General features: G+C 38.8%; 2 long non-coding RNA genes across 2 annotated transcripts; one reads left to right on the forward strand and one right to left on the reverse strand.

Moving 5' to 3' along the window:
- Nucleotides 1-3,891: 3,891 nt before the first annotated feature.
- Nucleotides 3,892-11,245, reverse strand: LOC121144328. The gene is made up of 3 exons (XR_005881661.1): nt 11,154-11,245; nt 10,407-10,596; nt 3,892-4,025 (listed from the first exon to the last, which is right to left on the reverse strand). It is a non-coding gene; the product is annotated as an uncharacterized LOC121144328 (long non-coding RNA).
- On the forward strand, nt 7,325-20,672 carry LOC121144329. The gene is made up of 2 exons (XR_005881662.1): nt 7,325-8,894; nt 17,893-20,672. It is a non-coding gene; the product is annotated as an uncharacterized LOC121144329 (long non-coding RNA).
- Nucleotides 20,673-22,361: the final 1,689 nt, after the last annotated feature.

Genomic DNA, 22,361 nt, shown 5'->3' on the forward strand with positions numbered 1-22,361 from the left:
TTCAGTTGGGTAGACTGAAATTTCCTGTTTTAATATTCTCAGAAAAATACAGCTTCTTTCAACCAGTAGGTCGATTTTCCATTTCTCTGTTTCCCTGTTTCCATCCCAGGAGGAAGGTGATCTTACATGACTAGTCTTCTTGTGATGTGCTTCTGTTGTTCAGCTCTTCTGTGTCTGTGGTGCTGACTCCTCTGCTAAGCTCCCTGGAACAACCATTCTATTTTGTAGAGCCGAGTTTCTCCTGACTCCAGAATTACAAATAGGGTCAACTAAGAGATCTTAAAATTATTATCATTTTAGTTTTTTTACAGATTAAATTTGTTCTTTGACAATTTTATACATTCATATATTGCTGCCTATTTTATCTAACCCCTCCTTGCTTATGTCCCTTACACCCCTGCTATCCCTGCCTTCCCTACAGGTCCCCTTTCCACATTGATGCCTTTTGTTTGGCTACCCGTGGATTTTTAATCAGTTTGTGTGGCTGGGGCTTTGGAACAATCCCTTGGAGCCTGGTGGGCTCACCAGTGGGTATGTAAATGAAGACTTTCTTTGTCTAGAATCCATCAGTAGCAACAGTTTAACTGGGAGGAGTAGGGTGTCATGAGCCCATCCCTGTGTGTGATTGGCTGTTGACAGGGCCAGACTTGTGAAAGCAACTTTGGCTACAGTGGGGCCATGTTTGCAATGTTCTGTCATCCTTTGCGGGAAAGAGCATCTTGCAGCCCCTCTTTCCATTTTGCACCTCTTACACTCTTTCCACTCTTCTGCAGTGTTTCCTGTGTCTTAGAAGTGGGTGGCATAATGCCCAGAGTAAGGCTGAACTCTCAACCATCATTTATTGTAAGCATACTGAACAACCATGAGTCTCTGCATTCACCGCTGTTCACTGTTTGAGTAGGTGGTAGCAGACAGAAAACTCTGCCCCAGAGGTCAAGGGTCCTGGATCTCATTATCTGTCTGGACTGGGTACTTGTGGGGAGAGGGAAGTATCTAATTTTAACTTTTTGACAGCAGAAAGTAAAGTGTATAAAGAAACGTTGGGGGTTATAGGAAAATAGAAAACCTAAAGTATTTAGCACCCTGCCTTTGCAGCAGTCTTTCTTTAAAATCAGGTCAACTAAGAATTCCCTTCTGGATCAAGCATCAGAAGGCCCGAAAGACACCAGAAATATAAAGCTGGAAAATTTGCCGCTGATTAATTGTTAGGCTTGAAGTCAACAATTGTAAGGTTTATAAGAGGTTAATGAGTCTGTAACCTCTTTGAGATTTAGAGAAAAATCCCCCAAGCCTAATTATAACAGTAAGCGAATCTGTTGGCCAGTGTTAATTCATCACTTTGTGCTCAATAAGTCACCCAAGATGTTTGTCACAAGTTTTTGTCTGTCTTACCATCCAGCTCCCAAATAATGACATGAAGACTTTTTATTAATTATGAAAACTCGACCTATAGCTGAGGCTTGTTCCTAACCAGGTCTTATAACTTACATTAATCCATTTCTATTCATCTATGTTCTATCATGTGGCTTTTTACCTCTCCTTCATTCTGTATGCCCTACTTCCTCTATGTCTCATTGGCATCCTGTGTTTCTAGATTCTCCTCCTCTTCCTTTCCGTCCTGGAAATCCTACCAATACCTCCTGCATAGCTACTGGCCATTCATTCAGCTTTTAATTACACAAGTCACAGCAAATACGTCTTCACACAGAATACAAATATCTCACAAATATTGTTGTGCCGTTGAAACACTTCTTTAGGGGGTATCCGGCAGATGTCCACAGATGCCTCCTCCACATTTCCTTTGTTATAGAGATCTGTTGGTGAGAAGAGAAGGAGGGAGGGTCACCAGCAACCTTGGGAGATGCCACAGATGGCAAATGTCCAGGTTTACATGATGGCTGTTTCCTTCTGCAATCTATAATTTAAATATAACATATTTTATTTTAAAACAAATCTCCACATGAATGCAAATATCACCAGAGTTGGTCTGGGATAGCAGTGAGAAAATGGGGCTTTCAGCCCAAGGTTTTAATCTGTACTCATCATTAATGAACTGGGTGAGGTCTAGCATGTTCTCAGTGTTGAGAACTTGGATGTCTTATTACCTCACAAGTCTTTTAAGGATGAAGACTTTATCTTAAAGGGGTTTCTTTTCATGATTATAACGATAACATTTATCATAGAAAAATGAAAATAAATAAAAATCAAGTCATTCTTTACAAAATTTAGGCTTCTACCATTTTGTGATACATAATTTCATTTTCTTTCTGTTTCTGGGAGTGAATTTAATTTAAGATGATTGTCTTATTGGCCTTTCCTATTTCTAGTGCTTGGTGTCACCACATAGCTACTACATGTTAAGTTAATAGATGTACCTGAAAATAGGAGAATGACAGTTGTGAGTGCTGTGTGAGACACTTTGTGGGAGTGTGCATTTATTTTCAGGTGCCCTCAGATGGGAATCAAATTATTTCTTATTGAGTAAACATAGAGGCTGATTGTAGGCTTAATGCATTTGTAATTAATAATGCTGATGTTTACTTTGGAGAGTGGTTGTATGTACAGTACAAGCTGTTTATAATGCCTGCATGGGGGACTTCTTGTGTGTGTGACTGTACCACTGACACTATATGAATAAATCAGAGAGGCAAAGTATAGGAAGAAATGTGGTTTTAGCTTGTTTGACTACTTTCATATTATTTATTTAATAAGGTACATTTTGGGTTCTGATGACAACTGGTCTCTCTGTCAAACTCAATGATGTTAAGGGTTTTCAGTTTTCTTTCCTTTGTATGTGTATGCCTTGGTAGTGCGTGCGTGTGTGTGTGTGTGTGTGTGTGTGTGATTTTCCATAGACCCACTGTCCTCTTTATTGTGTGGGTAGAGACAGGCATTGGGGAGGCCTTTAGTGGAAACAAAGGCTAGGATTCCTGGCGTCTTTGAGCTTTCTTCACCAAGTGGCACTCCCAGGGTTGGGGATATCAGCTGGTCACCTGCCTTGCAATGGAATAAGAACACCATCCAATTAGTTTTTAATTCTCATAGAGGCAATTAAGACAAAAGCTATTTCCCGCTCACACACCTAGTAGATAACAAACTCCCACTTAGAGGAGCTTCTATGAAACAGCAAAGTGCAGCATAACTAACAGCTGGAACGAGGCTGTTTCAGTGTGCACTCTGTTTATGCCATTTTAGGTCATTAAAGGACTTTTTGTCTCTGTGGACCTCAATTTCATTTGTACAGTGAGAAAAAAATACCCTATGGTATTGTGTAAAAAATAAGGTAACTTTAATTCAACTATACTAAATATCAAGTATTTCTAAATTGTTATATCTTTTAAATGATGATAAACATTTAAAGTTATAAGGGTCTATTTCAGATTAACAAAATATAACACCCAGTCCTTCCTGTAAGCTGGTTACAAAAGTAAAGCTTCTATTACTTCTATTCTCTAGCCATCTATATGCTTAAGGCGAGTCACTAAAGATAAATTTTGTCTACTAAAATATACTAAACAGACAAACAGTCCTCAAATGCTTAGAGATCTAGAGAACATGGCATTTACATGTTTTATTTAGAAGCTTTTTATAACAGAGACAGGCCAGCTGCTGGCACCACCCCATTTCCTCCAAGAAGACTGGTGGACACTGAAGAAACTCTGCCCACAAAAGTGGCATTGCTGGCCACTGAGCAACCCTGCCCTTCACCCCAACTGCTTCAAAGGACTCTTCAGTCCGTGAACAAGAGGACACTGGAATCGACTTTCTCCATGTTGCTCAGGTCAACGGTAGGAAAGTCTTCCTAAAAAGTTCCAATCCACAGGTCTCACTATCAGCAAAAGGCAGGTGTTCTTGGAGCCTCTGATTTCAACAACTGTGGAGGCCCTTGGGGGTGGCTGTCCATGCAGTCAGCTACTAAGTCTCTCATTCTTCAATCTCAGGTAAAATCTTATCCTTCTCAAGAACTCTGATGCTTTTGACGGCTGGTAGCTTTGCCAACTTAAAGTAGCAGACAAGGCAAATCTCTGTCATAAAACAGATTTCAGGAATGAGTACTGTAAGGTTTATCTATATAAGATGTTTAAGTTAAGACATTAAAAAATATGTTCCAGGTTTCTCTTTCATTATACTACTTTTCATAGTCTTAACATTAATCAATAAAGTTCTGATAAGCTACTAATCTAACTCCAACAGTGCTAAACAACTATACCACTATATGATCATAACTATAAGCTCAAAATTAAGGTGCCTTTCATTGTGCTAAAATATCTGTCAGTTTTAAAAATGTTAATGCTTTCAGCCAAGTCTCTTCTAACACAAATATGCTGCTGATATGTCTAATACTTATGTTTTCACAAACTCAAAGGATTCTTGTAAGTTCCAGAAAGCCAAATTGGACCCATCCAAACAGGTCAGATTCACTCCAAATATTATTCAACCTCTCCCTGGTCCTGGGACTCCCTTCCCTTATCTTGGGACCCCCTGAGAGCCCTTCCCTCATCTTCCCCTCAAATACCAGGACCTAAGAAAGAAAATTTTAAACCTAACTTTGTCCTCTACTCTGCTAACATCTTGCCAGATCTACAGAGGCGCCAGACAGTCCCATACAGCCTGGACTACAATAGAACAACCAGTGTGACAGCACCCTAACTTTCTCAGGTTCCCCCAAAGATGATCAACACCCCCAGGTCAGAAGGAAGCAGTCTTAAGAACTCAACCTCCTTAATCCCAAACCTGTCACGTCTAACACCCCCATCTCTTTTTAATCATAAATAAAGGTGGGAATGAAAGGTTCAGGCATTGCACTGGCCTGCCCTGTTACCTGGCAGGATGCACTCAGGCAACACTCTGGCCAGCCCAGAGTTCCGTGAGAACCATGCAGGTGCAAAGGACCCCTTTAAAGGACTGACCCCTGCCTGTTTACGCTCTCTTGCTCTTACTCTCTTTCCCTCTTACACTCTTACTCTCATCTTACTCTGTATCTGTCTCTCTCTCTATCTTATCTCTATCTCTCTCTCTCTCTGCTCTGCACGGGTTGGTTACCTCTCACTCCCCTTTTCCCTCCCCGTCCACCAATAAACTCCACGTGGGATCGTTGAAAAAAAAATACCCCATGGTACTGCTTGCCTAGGGCTGCTGTAACAAATTAACATAAAATTGCGGCTTTCTATGAGAGTCATGTGGGAAGGCTGCCTAAGAGGTGTCTGGGTCCTAACATTTAAAGCCTAGAGTGTGGTCTACAGATCTTTATTAGAGAAGGGAGTCATTGTTCATACTTTTGGGAAAGAATACCCACATGGAGAAATCTATACTAAGAAGAGCTTCTTGCTTTTAATGGGGGGTTGAATATTATCACATCAAAATAATAACAATAAAATAAGTCTCCCCAAAGAGAAGTAGACACTAACAAAGTATGAATGAATAGTAAATGTTTGACATTTCTTTTCCAAATGTGGTTTTACTTTTCCTTCTTGATGATAGGGAGAAATAGGTGATATCACTCCTTCTATTCTTAGTGTAGTTGACACATAATCTGCTTATTTCACAACACATGTGGTGAGGCCATGCTTTTATATGCGCCAGTCTTGTCAGCTAGTTATGACACTTTAAAGTAACAGTAGTAACGAAGTAACCAGAGGATTTTAATATTCACATGTAGTTGCTTTTTAAACATTTCAGTGTTAGAATCTAGATTCTGATAGTAGTATCCACTGTGAAAACCCAAGAATTCCAGGGATCTACCTGATTCCATTGTCTACATCCCCCATCTCAGTAGCTAGGGTCACAGAAGCAGGACACTGTTCTTTTGTTGGGGTTTTTTACATGGCTTCTCAGGTCCTAATCCCTATGGCAAGTACTATACCAAGTGAGCCATCTCCCCTGTCCCGCTTTAGGGTGCTAACGACGGATCCCAAAACTTTTTATAAGCTAAGTGTGCACAGAGTTACATTTCCTAGTCTCTCTCTCTCTCTCTCTCTCTCCCTCCCTCTCTCTCTCTCTCTCTCTCTCTCTCTCTCTCTCTCTCTCTCTCTGTGTGTGTGTGTGTGTGTATGTGTGTGTGTGTGTGTGTGTGTGTGTGTGTGTGTGTGTGTATGCGCGCTGTAGCTTCCTAGAGAACAAATGGACATGTTTGAGGATGTAAGACTTAGTCATTCAAGCTTAGGTGTTGACAAGTTTGCACTTCCTTCCACGTGGCCCACTGGGATGCTGGCACAACACTGTTCTTGGCAGAACTCTTAGCAGTCTTCCAGGTGGAAAGAGAAGCTGTGTCACAACCGCAAAGTTTGAAAGATCATCATTGGCTCACTCCCTGTGCAATGACTTAATGGAGTCATTGCTAAAAATTACCCAGAAGGAAATTACCCAGAAGGAAGATACTAAGGGCTTAGGGGAAAGGTTAAGCTGCTTATTTGGTCAAGTCACAGACAGATAGGTAGGGAAAAGTCCTTGTCAATCTGGGATCCCAGTTAAATGGGATAGAAATATGACTCAATTATAATTTAGATCCCATTACTTCCCTCCTTTCATTTCTTCCTTCTTTTCCTTTCCTTTTTTTGCCTTCAAATTTGTGCTCCTGATATGTGTTTGGAAGCCATGATTACCTAAGCACTGTTTGTACCTAAACATGTTATGGGTTCATCATGTTAAATTTGGGCTTATTCTAACAGAAAACAATGGTAAACAGTACAAGCAAAACTTGATGCACAGGCATAGTTTAAAACTTTTGTTAGGTTCTTCCCAAAAGAGGTAAAGTAGTAAGGAATGAGACTGGGAGATGGAAAATTTGTTATAGAATGTATTTTTAAAAATAATGCTGTTACCAGGGAAACTGAGGGAGGAGCATTATGTAGGCTCAGGAATTCCTGGTCAGTCTGAGTAACATACTGACATCCCATGTCTCAAAAATTGCACATGTCAGAAGCTTTAGTTTATTAAATTAAACAAAGTGTAGACATTTGGATAAAAACCAAGAGAAGAATCATGAGAGCTTCCAAATTAAAAAACAAAAACGGCAAACAAACAAAAACTGCTCATTAGTCATCAATTATAAAAATCATACCAAATATGTATTGTTAATGACTTTCAATTTCCACCCCCCCCCGAGAAGAGTTAGATCTATCTTGTGTTCGTCCACATGGTTGGCTCAATCCTATTGTTTGCGCGTCTTCGTGGACTGAAAATGTCTGACGTCATCAGCTAGTGGAAGCTGATCTGAACTCATGCATCATCACCCTCCTGAAGTGAAGAGGAAGTGCATTATAATGTGATGATGTAGGTCACGGTGGCTACCCTGGTGAACTAGAGCCTATTTCTATGCCACCAAAAAACGTGAGAAGGTTGCACGGAGGAAACAAATCTCCCCACAAATGCAAAGGACAGAATGTATTTTTTCTCTCAGTAGAGACAGCTCCTTTATGTAATTATACTTGTGGGCCCCTGTGTGGGTGCAAAGAGACTTCCTGTAAAGATCAACTGCATAGATTCACAATTTTTAAAGTAGCTTTAGAATGCCTTTATATGAAAACACAGCAAATACAATGAATAAGTATGCAAATTGTTAAATCTTTATCAATTTATTTGCCAAGATCAGCTTGTTACAGTACAACGTGGAAAGACAAACGTTATAAGAAGGCTGCCTGAAGGAAGCAAGCAATCACATTTTAATAGTAAAGATGTCTTACATTTTCTCTTTTATTTCTGGCTGTCTAATTTGTCCAGCTCCAGGGACCTCAAGGATCTTCCACAAGGAACTTTGTTCAAAGAATCTGGAAGCTCACAAATTTTAGAAATAGAAAACAATAGTGCTCCCTCTTCCTCCTCAAATGTCACTGTTAACCGCTTAAGTGCTTGTTGGTTGCTGCTCACACATCAGTCTTCCTACAAATGGGAAACCCTCTCACTCTCTGTGGGTCTTCCTCTTGTCCAACAGGCTCAACAACCTGCTCTGCCGCAACCCTGTCTGGACTCCTCAAGCTTCCCAGGGTTCCATGACCTGATCTTGCGGACAGAAAGAGTCAGAGTCAGAAGGTAGATTATCATTTGCACACATGGCAAGCCAATGGGAAAGAATCATCTGGATAGAGTATTTTATTTATTAACTTACTGAGTTCTACTTGTGTTAGGTCCATCTGACCAGACTGAGGAAAAAAGACTTAGTCCATTTATTTTTGGGTGACTTGTAAGTGAGAACTGGTTTATACATTTTAAGATGATTGTAAGCAGTAAAACTAGTATGTCAAAGCACATGGGAAATATATGATATTTAAACCTTGGTGTTTATATGAAAGGTTTTCTTGGGACGTAGCTGTGTTCCTTTGTTAATTTCTCCATATATTGTTAGAAGTTGTTTTGAATATACAATGACTGTAATATTTACTATTGGCTCTTTGCAGAAAGTATCCTAATCCTTCATTTAAACCAACTTTAAATCTGCATGTTGATGAGCCAATGTTTGACTGGAGAGCTGGACTTTCCTGGGCAGAAATTGTCTATAAATAAAATCTTTGTTGCTTTAGTGGTTAACAAACAAAATGGCATATATAGCAGCTTGCATATGCTAGCTTACATATAATTTTTTATTTTCAGTTGGTTTTAAAATACTTAAAAACATTTTATGTATGTGTATTTATGAGTCAGTGTGTGTATGTGTGTGTGTGTGTGTGTGTGTGTGTGTGTGTGTATTGCATGCATGTGCTTGCAGAGATCCAAAAGGGCATTGGATCCCTTGGAGCTGGAATTTCAGGTGGTTGTGAGTCACCTGACATGGGTCCTGAAAATGGAACTAAGGTTCAAAGAGCAGCAAGCACTCTTCTCCATCAAGCCATCCTCCCAGCCCCACATACAGCTTTTAGAAGTCCACTTGCATAATCTGCTTCAGGAAGCTTCTCTGACAGGTAAAGCACTATGCTGTGTTTCCTCTGCTCTCCTTCACTCTGTGTACACATCATGGAACATGAACTACTAAGGATTCTACTTTTTAATTATTCACTAAAATTTGGGGCATATCGTTTTTCATGGTTGGGGATTTTTTATATTTTAAATTATATACTCTTCTCAGAGATTGTGTGTTGGTCCTTAAGAAATGCAAATTATTTCCCATATTTGGTGAATAAGGAAAGAAAAAACTCAACAGCATTCTTTTGTTGCTTAGGAACTCAGAAACGGCTTTTCTATGTTATGTTTCTGTCCATGTTGGCATTCCTAGGTGTTACCTAGTGGTATTACACCTGGTTTTCTGGTTACTTTGGTGAGTCCCATGCTGACAGCCTGGTGGTGTTTACTATTAGACTGGGCTTTGTAGTTGGTCCTGTCTTTCCATGTCATCTCAAAGCTTTTTCAAGTGGTCTCTGCCATGCAAGTGAGATTTCTAATTGTGCCATTCAACATTCTCAAAAATTAGGTGAAAACTGCTCTTTGTCTTAGAGGGAAGACTCATTGTAGGCAGAATGTCGCTTCTGCCACACAGTTCATCATAGTGCTTACAAGATAGAACAGACACAAGGGCAGGGAAATAGACCCCACCTTTACAACAGAGGAATATTTTAAAAATTGATGGCTTTATAAACATATGCTGCTTAAGAACACACAGTACAATATAATCTAAGCTCAAGGCTGTCATCTTCTACTCATGTATGGGAGTTGTTTACTTTTACCAGAAGGAAATAAAAATTAACTTCCTAAAGCTAAAGGTACATTTGTTTAAGGTAACCTATGAACAAAATCAGATATTGAAGGGATGTAAGCATCCCACAATGTGCCTTCTGTGCATGTCCCTAAAAGTAGAGGAGGTATACCAGTGTTTTCTCCAAAAGCAATCAGTTTAGAAGAGTTTCTTGGCATATTACCATTATCTTAGCTGCACACGGTGTTAAACTGCCCTCCAAAACTTAGGTTTATACCCATAGACTGGAGCTGCTCTAAGCCTTTATTAGAGAAGTTTCTGTTTGCAGCAGACCATAGTTAGCTAAGAAACCCATGACTGGTCAAAATGCAGAGGGTACGTAATCAGGTTGGTCTTAAACCAGACATCTATATTACCCAGTAGGAAGGCATAGTTAAGAGCCAGAGGTTGGAGAGGAGTGCTAAGAAAGTGTCTTGTGGGGCAGTAGGATGACTCACTTGGTGGGCAAGGTCCCTTGTTGCTCAGCTTGATTCTGATTTAGGAAGTTTGATTCCTAAAATCCACGTGGTCGGTAGGAGAGAAGCAGTTCTTACAAGTTGCTTTTTGACCTCTGCATACATATAGTGAATGTGCACACTTACATGTTCACATGGGCAAACACACCTTTATATTAACACTTCCCTCTGCATGCTCACACACAGATTGTAAAAACACTAAAAATATATATAATAGTGTCTGGCCATGACACAGCCATTCCATCTGTGATTACCTGCATAAGACTTACCCAAGACTGGCCTGGTTACCTTCATCAGTGGGAGGTTCATGAGGTTCCACCCCTCATTGAGGGACTCCAGTCAGTTAAAGGGCTTTGGGGGAGAGAGTTCATTTTCTTTAGTGGTGTAGTCACTGATAAGTTCCCTATGTTCCTGTTAATAACACTATACTCATCCAGATTGAAGCATCTATAATTAAACCTGGTGGATTAAAAAAAATGAGAAGTCATCAAGTAGGAAGGGTCTTGTTGGGAAGAAGAAAGGTTTAGTGGAAAAAAGCAAGAGATAAGAGAGTAAGAGAGCATGAAAATGCCCCAAGTTCAGTATATATATTCATGAAGTTGCTGAAGAATAAAAAATAATCTTGGGTTGTATCACACAGCTTTTGAGAGAAAACATAGTTGCTTATGGTATGTAATAAGGACATGTATCTCACAAAGGCATGCTATAATATTTATATTTGATATAGTTATACAAAAACTGAGTGGAAATGCAAGGCATTTCAAACACTGGAATATAGACTGATGTCTAGTCAGTGTGAGGCCTTGGGTTCAATCCTCCCAAAGAACAAAAATCAGTACTGTTCTTGTGTTTCTTCATTACCTCGGGCTTCTTGTTGTGTTCTGAGAACCTGTAAGTTCAGAAAGGTAATGACTCCATTTGACTTTACCAGATAGAGAATTTTGTACCCTCTCTCTCTGCCTTGGGCATTCTTTGGTGACCGTTTCCACTCTTTTTGGGTCTCAGCCCCCACTTACCAGGGCCATCGCTTCCTCCCTGTGTGAGGCTGCACATTGGTCTTCCCATGGCGGTGGCTGGTGTCTGTGCCCATTTCCTCCAGTGGTCAGAGGTGTGAGTAGCAAAGGTAGGCTGCTGTGGCTAACAGGAGCAGTTAAACATACAACCCCTGCCCTAGAGAGGCCTTTGTACTTCCTTGTTCTTTAAAAAGTTACATTAGGGTTGTGGGACCAGCCTGTAAAGTTTTTTTGTGGGCAGTCAGAAACCCTTGAAGTTTTCACACAGAGAAAGGAAAAAAGGTCTGCCCTGTGATAAAACTAGGGCTGAATATTTTTGTCCTTTTCTTTCTAGTGCAAAGAGGCCCAGAGAAGGTTTTTTTTGTGGCGAAACAGTTACTCAAAACAGAGACCAGTGAGGGGGAACCGTCTGTGGTTCCTGTCTTTGCTGTTAGTGGTGATGTTATATGTGTGTTTGGGGAAGTTTGAATATCTAGTTGAGTCTGTACTTTTTGTGGTTTGTCTGGGCTCAAATTCACAACCTCACAAAGAGTTATTTTATTGGCTAAAAATGGACTCTGCTCCTTCATTATCAGGCACTATAAATGGAGATAGTGCGGGCCTTTGAAAATGCTTTTTAATATAGTGGAGAGTGAAACCACTAGTGATGTCTTCAGAGATGTGGGAAACATCTCTGGTGAGACCTCGCTGGAAGGAAACATTGGTGTTTTCTGTGAAACAGTTTTCTAGGAAGCATTTCCCCCCTCACAACAGGCCTGATGAGTATAGGGTCCCTTTTTGACACTTGTTTTTCCTGGTAGTCAAGTTCCCCTTTCCTTAGAAGCAAAACAGAGCTCTCGTGACTGGTAGATTCCCTCCACTAACTCACTGCTGCCGTTGACTTTCAGTTAGGAGATTTTGGAAATCCCCTTGATATCCCTTTTTTTTCATTTTAAGCGAATGTGTCTCTAGTTGTGTGTCTACAAAATTGCTTTCCACAAAGCAGGCTGGCTCTTTCAGGTTCATAGTTCGACCTAATAGCACAGTTCAGAATTCATAAAGAAGTTCTGAGTAGGACTGTGGCCACAGGTTGCCCCCCAAATAAGATTACTTATCATTCTTTTAATAGGAGGAAGGCTGTGGAGAGCTATAGTTTCTTCTCTGGCATGAATCAGAACTTTCTAGCATAACTAAGGAGCTCTAGCTAACTTTTTCCTGGTTCCTCTGGGCTTAATAACAGGATGAGGTTGAGATATCAGCCCCCTTAAAGAGGCACATGTGGCTCTGAATTCCTTTGAAGTGCTGAATAAAGGGATAATACTTCCCTTCACTGCTTTTGGCTCCTTCCCATGGTATATAGTGCCTGCTGTTAACCCACCACCTTGGTACTAAAGTGGGTCTTACTCCTTCAGAAGAGCAATGCAGTCTGATAGTGATTAAGGAATCTTGATAAAGCCTGTATGATTTACTGTTCAGGGAGTTTGTAGTTCTAACCAGGGACTTTTGAAAATGCAAGCACAGGGTTAAAGGTTGATTTTTTTCCCTTTACTTACTTGTCTTCTGAATCGTGTTTTAGACAAGCTAGCCTGCTCTTGGTATTAACTTGTAGTTCTTTAGGATGGTGGCAAAATACCTTCCTTCCTTCCTTCCTTCTCACATAAATGCTTTACTCCAATCTAAAGATTAGCACCATATGACAGTTCCTGATAAACATAGTCATATTCCAGTCTTCTTATGTTGAGCCTTTTGGGTCCTTTATGTGGCCTAAGATAAATCAAAACATTTTGGCATTAGAAACTTGATGTCAAAATTAGTCCTCGTGACACAGATTGGTAATCTCACTTGTGGTTGTGAGGCGGGAGAAATTTAGTAAGATTATGTTTCAAAATTTGAAAAGTAAAAAGAGAGCTGGGGATGTAGGTAGTTATCAGTGTCTCTTTTTGTAGTGTATTCCATAAAGAATTGTGAATGCTGAGAATAGTACAATTCTCAGAAGGAATTGTACTGAAGCCTCTCAATTTTAAGTAGGAAACCACTTTTCCTTCATTTGCAATGTCTTGCCAACAATCTTTGTGCATGCATGTTTTTCAGTTTTCACCATTGAACTTTCTGTTTTTGCTTTTTCTCTAAGACCTAGAGATGTGTAAGTCAATGGCCTCTGTGACAGTTCTTAGACCTCCCACTTTCTAATTGGTGGCTTCTGACCGGATATAATTGTTATCAATATTAGATTCTTATATCAAAATCTTCCCTCTGTGCCATCATAGATTTTGTAGTTTTGTATAATTCCTTAAGTTTTTGTTGGCTGGTTTAAATCATTAACTCTAAAACTCCTTGTCCCTGTCTGAAAGATAGTCTTGATTGTTCTAGGCGCACACCGAGTAAGCTCTTCCAGATGTTCTTGTAAAAGTAGTTCTCCACAGATGCTACCCAGTCCAGGCCCTCTGAAACATTGAGGTTTGGTATAAATCCTTCCTTGGGGGCAATAGAATGCATGGATTATACATCTAAGTGAATATTTTTATTTTAGAGATTTTTGTGCACATTGAGGAGTGTGAATGCTAGTTTGCTTATGGAGAGAAAGCCTAAGTCCCTTTCTTTGTCTTTCTTTCTAGACTTGGATGCTAGTTTTTTTCTTTCTTTCTTTCTTTTTTTTGTCAAGTTAGGAAATCTTCTCTTCAAATGAATTCTCCTTTGCCCATATGATTTCCAGCAGTTCTAGGGAATTCATACCTGTTTTAATTAGGCAGAAACAGAAAACCACTGCTTACCTTCAAACACCTTGAAATTTTTAAGTCTTTTAACTAGAATTTTCTTCCACTAAAAATCTTCTATTTTCATTTTCTTAGTCTTTTCTATAGTAGACACCATAAAGGCTTCTGCATGTCCTTTTAAGAAGAAACTTAAGGTAAAAGTGAAACCTGTAAGATCTTGCCAAAACAGGGACAAGGTAAAAATATGAGATGCTTTCTCTGGATCTATTACTCGCTGAACTATGGAAGTGGGTTTCCGGTTTCTTTTTTGTTTTTGGTTTTCTGTGTCTAGTCCTTCCTTGCTTCTCAAGCTTGCAACAATAGTTGCCTTCAGACTTTATCAGCTGCTGAAATACCATAGAATTTCATTTTAGTTTCCAATCCTTTGGCATCTCAAAGGGAGAACATTAAATAAAGAATTTTATGTCAGGAAAACCATATTATTGTCAGCCTTTAACTATGAATTGTTCTCATCAGATCTTTAGCTAAATTGATTTTATAAACAAAAACAAAACTAAGAATCAACACTACCTTATTAAAGAAAGTAACAGTTGTGAAATTTGGTATTCACCTTTCTATTACCATTTACTATTTTATTCTCAAGAATAAGATCCCTAAGGCTATAAATGTGTAAGCACACACATTATAAATGCACATACTTTCCATACACATGAATTTATCCTCATTAAAGACTGTGGAATGTCTACTGTGCATATTATGCTAAGAAATAAGGTGTGGTGGGGGAAACAAAGAATTATATAAGCGTAAAAACTCAGTGAACTTCAATTTGGGTTGTGGAGATAGACAGCTCACACATAAAGAGGTAAACAGCTATACAGAGAAGGCCCCCAGAGCATGAAGTATTAGGAGGAGACTTGTCATGCTTCTGGCAAATACACCTGTGGGGCTGTATGATGTGACAGCATCTCAGGAAAAAGCTAATCAGAGCTTCTCTGTCATAGACTGACTTAAGGGTAAATCAATAGTGGTAGAAGAAAATGCTGAGATACTAGGGGCCAAATCAGGTGGGGAGATAGGAGATGAATGGCTGAGATATCCTCTTCTTCCCAGAGAAGCAAGAGAGAGAAGATGGGGAATTTGAATGGGGGAATTTACCTGAAGAAACTTCGTAGGGGCTCTGCCCTCGGTTACCACTTTTGTAACCCAGGCAATGCATTTACTGCTTTGAACACTAGGTTTTTACATTCACAAAGTAGGAGTTGTGTTACTCTTTAAAATAGGGACAGCTAGGATGGAAGTTTCACAGGAAAAGAGGGATCACTTAGTTTATGTGGCAGAAATTTTCCTGAGTGCTTCCTACTCTGAAATAAAACTATCAAAATATCATTGTTTCCCGATGCTGTCAGTTTGAATCATGATTAGAAGGAAGCCTCTGAAAAGCTGTAATGTGATGAGAAACACTGTGAAGGGAAATGCCTGGAACAATTAAGAGAAATAGTGGCAGGTCTCAGGTGCTTGGGGAAATATATGAAGGCTTTATCAATGAAGCAAGAGCACACATTTATGTTCAGATAACTTCCAAATATTCTTGTGGTCTAGTGAGCCCCTCAAATTGCCACTCATGAGTTATATAATGTAATGAATTTGAAGTTCTACAAGGATTTGAAATGTGCTATGTATTAGTGATAATGGTCCTTGAAAGCTCTATTAAATATCCTCCATTTCCTCATGGTAAATTTAGAATCCAATGATAGAGTCTTGAAGGAACAGACAGCAGTGGTTACTGCAGTAGTGCATTGGTGTAGGGAACACTCATGACAGTTGACAGTCTCTTAGGGATCGAGGAGTCATTTGACAACACACCTGTGAGGAAATGTGGGAGAAAAAAGGACTGCTGACAGAGGAACACAGGTGAATTGCGGCTATGTCGACTCTGTGAGAACCTGAAAACTGAGTGTGCACTCAAGTTGTGTCCTCACATTATAGGGAAGTTTAACCAGGGTCCTGACCCTGGGAATACCATGACCACATCATCAATTTTCACCTTTAGATCACATAAAAAGATTTACTCCGTTCCCTATACATGCTCTAACACATACATATTTTGAAATTGGACACATTTTTATTCCACTATAAATGTCAGTTCAGGTATATAACTTTCCCTAAATCTGTGTTTAAAAACTCAAAGATTTGGAATCTCAAGAAGAGATGCAAACTTGAAACAAGGTTATTTTCCCTAATGAATAGGAATGCTAGTGAAAGCCTCCTTGGTATAGGATCCTTTTCTAGCCCAACTTCTAACCCAACTGGGGAAAACAGTCCTGTTCTTGACTGTGTTGATGCTCTCTATCCCTTACCCTTGGGTGACTTTCCAGCATGTTTTCAGATAGTTTTTGTTATGCTAATAACTTCGATGGTCTTTCCTCCAGAGTTAACTGTAGATACCAGAATATAACCTATCCTTGTCAAGATAAGATAGGAAATGAACTATGCCTCAGAGTAACCCTTTTTGGAAAAATCTTAGTGAATAAATATCCTCCTTCCTTGTCTTTCATTGGGAAAACTCAAAATTGTATTGTATATGGCCTCTGGTGGTCTTCAGGGTTATATTGAGACACAGATGTTTGTAGACTAGGGTGGTCAACTTATCTCAATCTTTAGTCCTTTCTCAGTTGTAGCATTAAAATTCTGTTTTTTGGGAACTCCTTCATTTCACTCAAGCCAGGGAGGTGACCACTCTTTAAGTATAGGTAGCCGGCAACTCAAGGTGATCCTTTTTGGTTTTCTTTCCTCCAAACTCACTTCTCTGCTTCATTCACATCGATTCCTGGCATTCTCCCTTTTTTAGAACCCGCTTTAAGAAGGACATAAGAAAACCAGTTCACAATGTCTGCTTGTGAGGATACAGGAAAACCAGCAGCCTCATGTTTTGCAGAGTAGCAATGCAAGATTTCCCAGATTTTGGCATGGTACTTGAAAAGGCTGTACATGCAAGCAGCTGAACTGAGAATCTGTGCTCTAAGCTTCTCTCCTGTAGTCCTGATCATTGTTCCCCAAAGACGTAAAGTGAGGATTTTCCGTGGGATCCTTTATAATAAACACTGAAGCTATCTGTCCGTGTAGCTGACAAAATGTCTGTAATTAGGGAAGTGCTTAAGTAAATTATAGTATAAGCATTCTAGGAAACAATATGAAATTTCTATAGAAACAGAAGATTAATCTACACTTACTGACAGAGAAAAATGTTATAATGTAACAGCAAGAGAAAAGCAGATTAAAAGTCATGTATATTATATTTTATATCTACTATTTTTTCTCCTCCTGGAACATATACATACATACTTAAACACAAAAACTGTTAATATTTAGGAATAAGAAAGAACAAAAAGGTTATGAAGAAAATTGCCTCTATATTATTATTATTGCTATTACTAATTTATACTTAAAATTGTCTTTAAAGTAACAATGTACTTGGAAATGAGTATCTGATGCATTATTCACTATTTTCAATTTTCTCTGTTGTGGCAGCATGGAAACTGTTGTGATTTTAGCTTCGTATTCTGTTTTATATCCCACACACCAGTATAAAGTGTGTTGTGATCAAATACAAACAACTAAGTTATGTAAAGCATAATTAACTAGAGATTTTATGTGGGCACCAATTTTTAAAAATGAAAGGTTGCCTTCTCTTTTAAGATGAGAAAGACCATATGAATAGAAAATATATTTCAAATATTTATTAGTTTTCCTAAAACCACAATTACAAGGGCAAACAGGAAATTAAAATAAGCTCTATATGTGTACCCGAACCTCTCGTATTTTAAAAATTTATTTGTCCAGGAAATTGAATGATGTTGAATGAAAATGATAATCTCTCAGGTGTTTGGGGAAGGAACATGGCATTGGCTTAGAAGGCAATGAAAGAGATGTTACTGGCAGGCAGGATTGAATAGATTTTCAAATAATGCAGAGAAAAACTAATAACCAGGAAGAGTCACCCATTATTGCTTATGCCATTTGTCTTCTGCTTTGTTTTGTTTTCTCCATAGAATCCTATGAATAGTGAGAGGACTGGGGAGATTTTTCTACAGTTTGACTGCAGTGATTCCAACAACACAGTGAGAAACGTGTGCTTGGAAAGAAACCTCCGTCTTTCTTAGCTGCATGATAATGGACTAAGTACACCAAACTTCACCTCTCTGAAAACTAACCATGATTATATTAGCTACAGTCTGCTCTGTGGGAATGCTCATTTGTGTAGTATTGGTTTTCTTCTAGGTATGAATATTTTTTCAATAATCTCCAGCATCCTTAGGACTAAACAGGAAATGCCAGTTCGAGTGTGAAGGAGAAACAAGGAAGAAGCAAGATGGGCCTACATTGCATCAAATGCTCCTTCAGCCTCAAGCACAGGAGGGTCTGAAGAGAAGGACTTTTTTCCTTTAACCATAGTTTGCAATGATATCCAATTTTTATTGAGAAGGATCCAGGATGTGATGTTTTAAGTTATATAGTCTAAACATCTGTAATCTACTCTAAAAGAGTTTCTCTGGTGTCTTTATCCAAACTTGGTAAAGGGTCTCAAGATCATGTCTGAGTTCAAATCTGAATAAATGATTAAGTGTTTTGCTAAAAACTAAAAGATATCATGAAGTCAATAATGATGTCTCTACTTTTTATTACTTGGAAAAACCCGTAGAGATTAAAAATAGTTATCTTTAGCATTATAAAGATGAATTTTATATACTAATTTTAACATCTCCTCTATGGATTCAGGAATAGTTTATTGCCAGGTGCTTGTCTTGGTAGAGGAAAACCAAATTAACCATGGCCAGGTGGGGTCCATTGTTTCGGGAAGCAGTCCCATGATCCTCAGGGTTGTTTTTCCTCATTTGTTGCTCCCCTTTGCCCCCATCCAGGCAGCACTAAATCATGTCCTAAGTCTACACATTCTCCCAGTGCCCTGGTGGGTAATGTTGGAGATATCAGTTATGGCAGCTTTAATATAGACAACTAATGAAGAGCCGCAAACACAAATGACTGAGAGCTGAAGGTGTGGAGGCATTACTCTTGTAGGTATAAATGTCGATAGTGTAGGAGATAGAGGGAGTGGAGAGAATTCCACAAGACCATTTGGCAAACGTGAGGAAACAGAGTGCCAAATTCAATGTCTGAATACAGTTAAGAAGGAAATTAGGAAGAATGACAATGAACTTGGCAAATGCTGTACAAACTGCACTCTGTCCTTATTGCACTGAATAGCCAATTGTATGATATTCATCATAGTTAAGCAGACACTGTCCTGATTTTGGCCAAGATGATTTAATGCTTACCATGTGGTAGCCATTTTTAAAGCTCCATGAAATCCCCATGGCAGTTTCTTATGAATTTCCCACTATTACTGATGTGGAAATCAAGCAACATTAACTCAGCTATGATCATAAACGGCAAGTTTCTATTGACTATCACTATAGAGAGAATGTCTTTTTTTTTTTAAAGCCAAATAAGGTCAGTTCCACTTCTCTTCATTTTCTAAAGCTAAACAGACAGTAATATTTATTCATTTGTTTCTTAGATGCTGAAATGATCTGGAACTTTTTATTATTCCACATTATTTGGTATTTTGATATATCTTTTCTAATCGGTTAATCTGTTTCATCTTTCTGTGGTTTCCCTCATGGATATTATTTTTGTGTAAGAAACAGGGTGAAAATGTGTTTGTCTTATTTCTGCACTGTCTTCACTCATATAAGTGCAGAAGAGACTTGCATGTGATGATGTAAGTGGATTCCACATTAAACTGTACATGATTTCCACTGACTCACTCATCCTACCTACTTACTATTGGTGCTAGACGGGCTCTTTCCTTCCCGTGATCATCTATGTTCTGCTTATCTAGGATGAGACTATTGCTTGTAGTTCATTCTCAAGCCCTGAAACTTAGACTTAGTCTTTTAGAATAATGTTTATATAGCCACTTGTTTTTTCTTCTAAATCATCCATGTATCATTACATTTTTAGCCTTAGCCCAACATTGACAGATTTCTGATGTACATGAGTGTTATTATTTTCATTTCTATATCTGCCTATTGTTTTCAGAACAAAGTTTGTTGAGGTTTTCTTTTCTAAGCTGTAAGCTGGTAGATACATAAAAATGCCACTCATCTTGGAACCCCTGAGGTTTCAAAGTCTACTTGACACTCAATAAGTATTTGTTAAATGAATGAATGAATTTAAGATGGTTTAGAAGGTTAGATTCTTTAGGTTAGAAATTCAGAATTACCTTCCAAAAAGTGTGTTCCTGTTATTCTGAGTTTTGCTCTATTGTGGAGGTCTACCAAGGCATTACATTCCTTTTATTGTTTTATGATGTTGATTTGTATGGGCTTGTACTGTGTGTAGTGCAGCGTGAGTGGTTTGGCAAATAGGAGGGATTTTAATTTGCTCTGAGTGACTCAAACATGTTTCCCTAACAACTGTTTTGTTTGCTTCCTTGGATTATTTTTAGTAATTTTTTTGAGGCTTAATCACAGACCAGACTGTTACATCTTGCATTCTTGAATATTTATTCAGTCCATCTTTCAGCGCCTGGCATCTGGTCATTTGCTTGTGCAGGTGGAAGGGCCAACTTTATAATTACCTGCAGATGAGTAGTTGGGCCAATTTTCAGAATGTATCCACGAACTGTTACTAGATACCCTTGAGCAATATTCATGGAAAAGCTCAACCAAAATAGTGGAATGAATTTGTTAATGAATATCAGTTCAAATGTGCAACTGATAGGGATGTTATAAGAGATTCAAAATTAATAAAGCTTAAAAAGTCTGCATCATTGGTTTGACTAATTTATTTTCCCATGGCTAGCATCTTCTATATTGTATGTGAACGACATTAATGTTCTGTCAGTGTATAGGCGGGGTTTGTCTAACGTTTATTCTCATGCAAACCACTACTTGTGAGTTATAAATAAGCTGAGCATATTTTATTAGTAGCTACTAGGATAGAGACGAATCTTAGATCTGACCTCACTTATCTTCTATATTATGCTAACTCTGCCAGAGTGAAAAGTTGGGGACTTTTTACAACAATAGTTTTCATGCCAGATGGAATGGAAGGAATGTTGGGAATCTAGAAACCCAAATTTCAGGTTCTCGTCTTTGCTAACAAGCTATGCGACTTTCTGAAACTATCTTAACCTCAGATATTCATTTTCTTACCTGTTAAAATAAAATAAAAACCCAACCACAAGACCTCATAATGCTTCTAACAAAAGCATACTATAAGTTAAATGTGTGTTTTATATCCAAAAGTTTGGAAAGATATCTGCTTGAACAGTGAAAAACCAAGCAGCTTTTTGTATAGGAAAGGTGAACCTGTAGCTAGTGAACATCTTTAACCTGTAGCTAGTGACCAGCTTTATCCCACAGCTAGTGATCGACTTTAACACCCAGTTAGTGATCGGCATTAACCCACAGCTAGTGATCATCTTTAACACAAAAGTAGTGATCAGCTTTATCCAACAGCCAGTGATCTGCTTTACCCTGCAGATGGTGATCTGCTTTAACCCACAGATAGTGATTTGCTTTAACATAAATTAGTGATCAACTTTATCCCACAGCTAGTGATCAGCTTTATCCCGCTGCCAGTGATCTGCTTTAATCCGAAGCTAGTGATTGGCTTTAACACAATCAGAAAACCATGGACAGTGACTGTTAGAGGCACAAGAAGCTTTCAAAGAGTGATGGAGTTCTGTGGAAGCTGAGAATGAACAGTAATAAAGGACTAGTTGATCAGCAGTAGCAGTGTTCAAGCATTATTTAATTTCCCTACAACACTGTGAGACTGATCTAACCTGTGAGAAAATAGAAACTTACACAGTTGATAAACAGCATGGATGTGGTAGCCACCCAAATCAGGGTTCAAATCAAAGTTCTGCTTGAGTCAAACAGCAGCCAGTCTGTAAAACTCCACCAATCCTAACTGAGGAACTCACACTCCCTTCTTTTAGCTAGTGTTTGCTTTACATGAACCAGGTTTCAGACACAGCTCTAGACTAGATGCTCAAGTTAATGCAGAGAATGAACCCAAGGTCTTCCCTTATGGAGCTTGCATACCAGCAAGCAGAGTTAGTAAGAGTAGATAGATTAAAAAAATAGGTTATGTGGTATTTTAGCAGGGGGTAAATGTTACAGGAATTGTAAAAATAAAGCTGGATGTTAGAATTGGAGAAATGTGTGAATGGAAATCTGCCTGTGCAGCTTCCAGCTGAGGGGTTGAAGTGGGCACCACCAACATTCTAAATTTTGATAAAGGATTTGGGGAGATGAGGGAATTGGTTACACAGACATTTGTAGGAAGAATATTCATGACAGAGAGACAAACAGTCATCCAGAGTGTGCCTTTTCTTTTTTTTACAATTCAGTTATTCACGGCAGAGAAAAAGTAAATATAAAGTAAATTCAGACACTGGCATCCTTCTCCATGGTTTGTTGAGTTTTCAGAAGCAGGATGACTTTGT

Source organism: Mesocricetus auratus, unplaced genomic scaffold (assembly GCF_017639785.1).
Source record: "Mesocricetus auratus isolate SY011 unplaced genomic scaffold, BCM_Maur_2.0 Super-Scaffold_100015, whole genome shotgun sequence".
Classification (NCBI taxonomy): domain Eukaryota; kingdom Metazoa; phylum Chordata; class Mammalia; order Rodentia; family Cricetidae; genus Mesocricetus; species Mesocricetus auratus.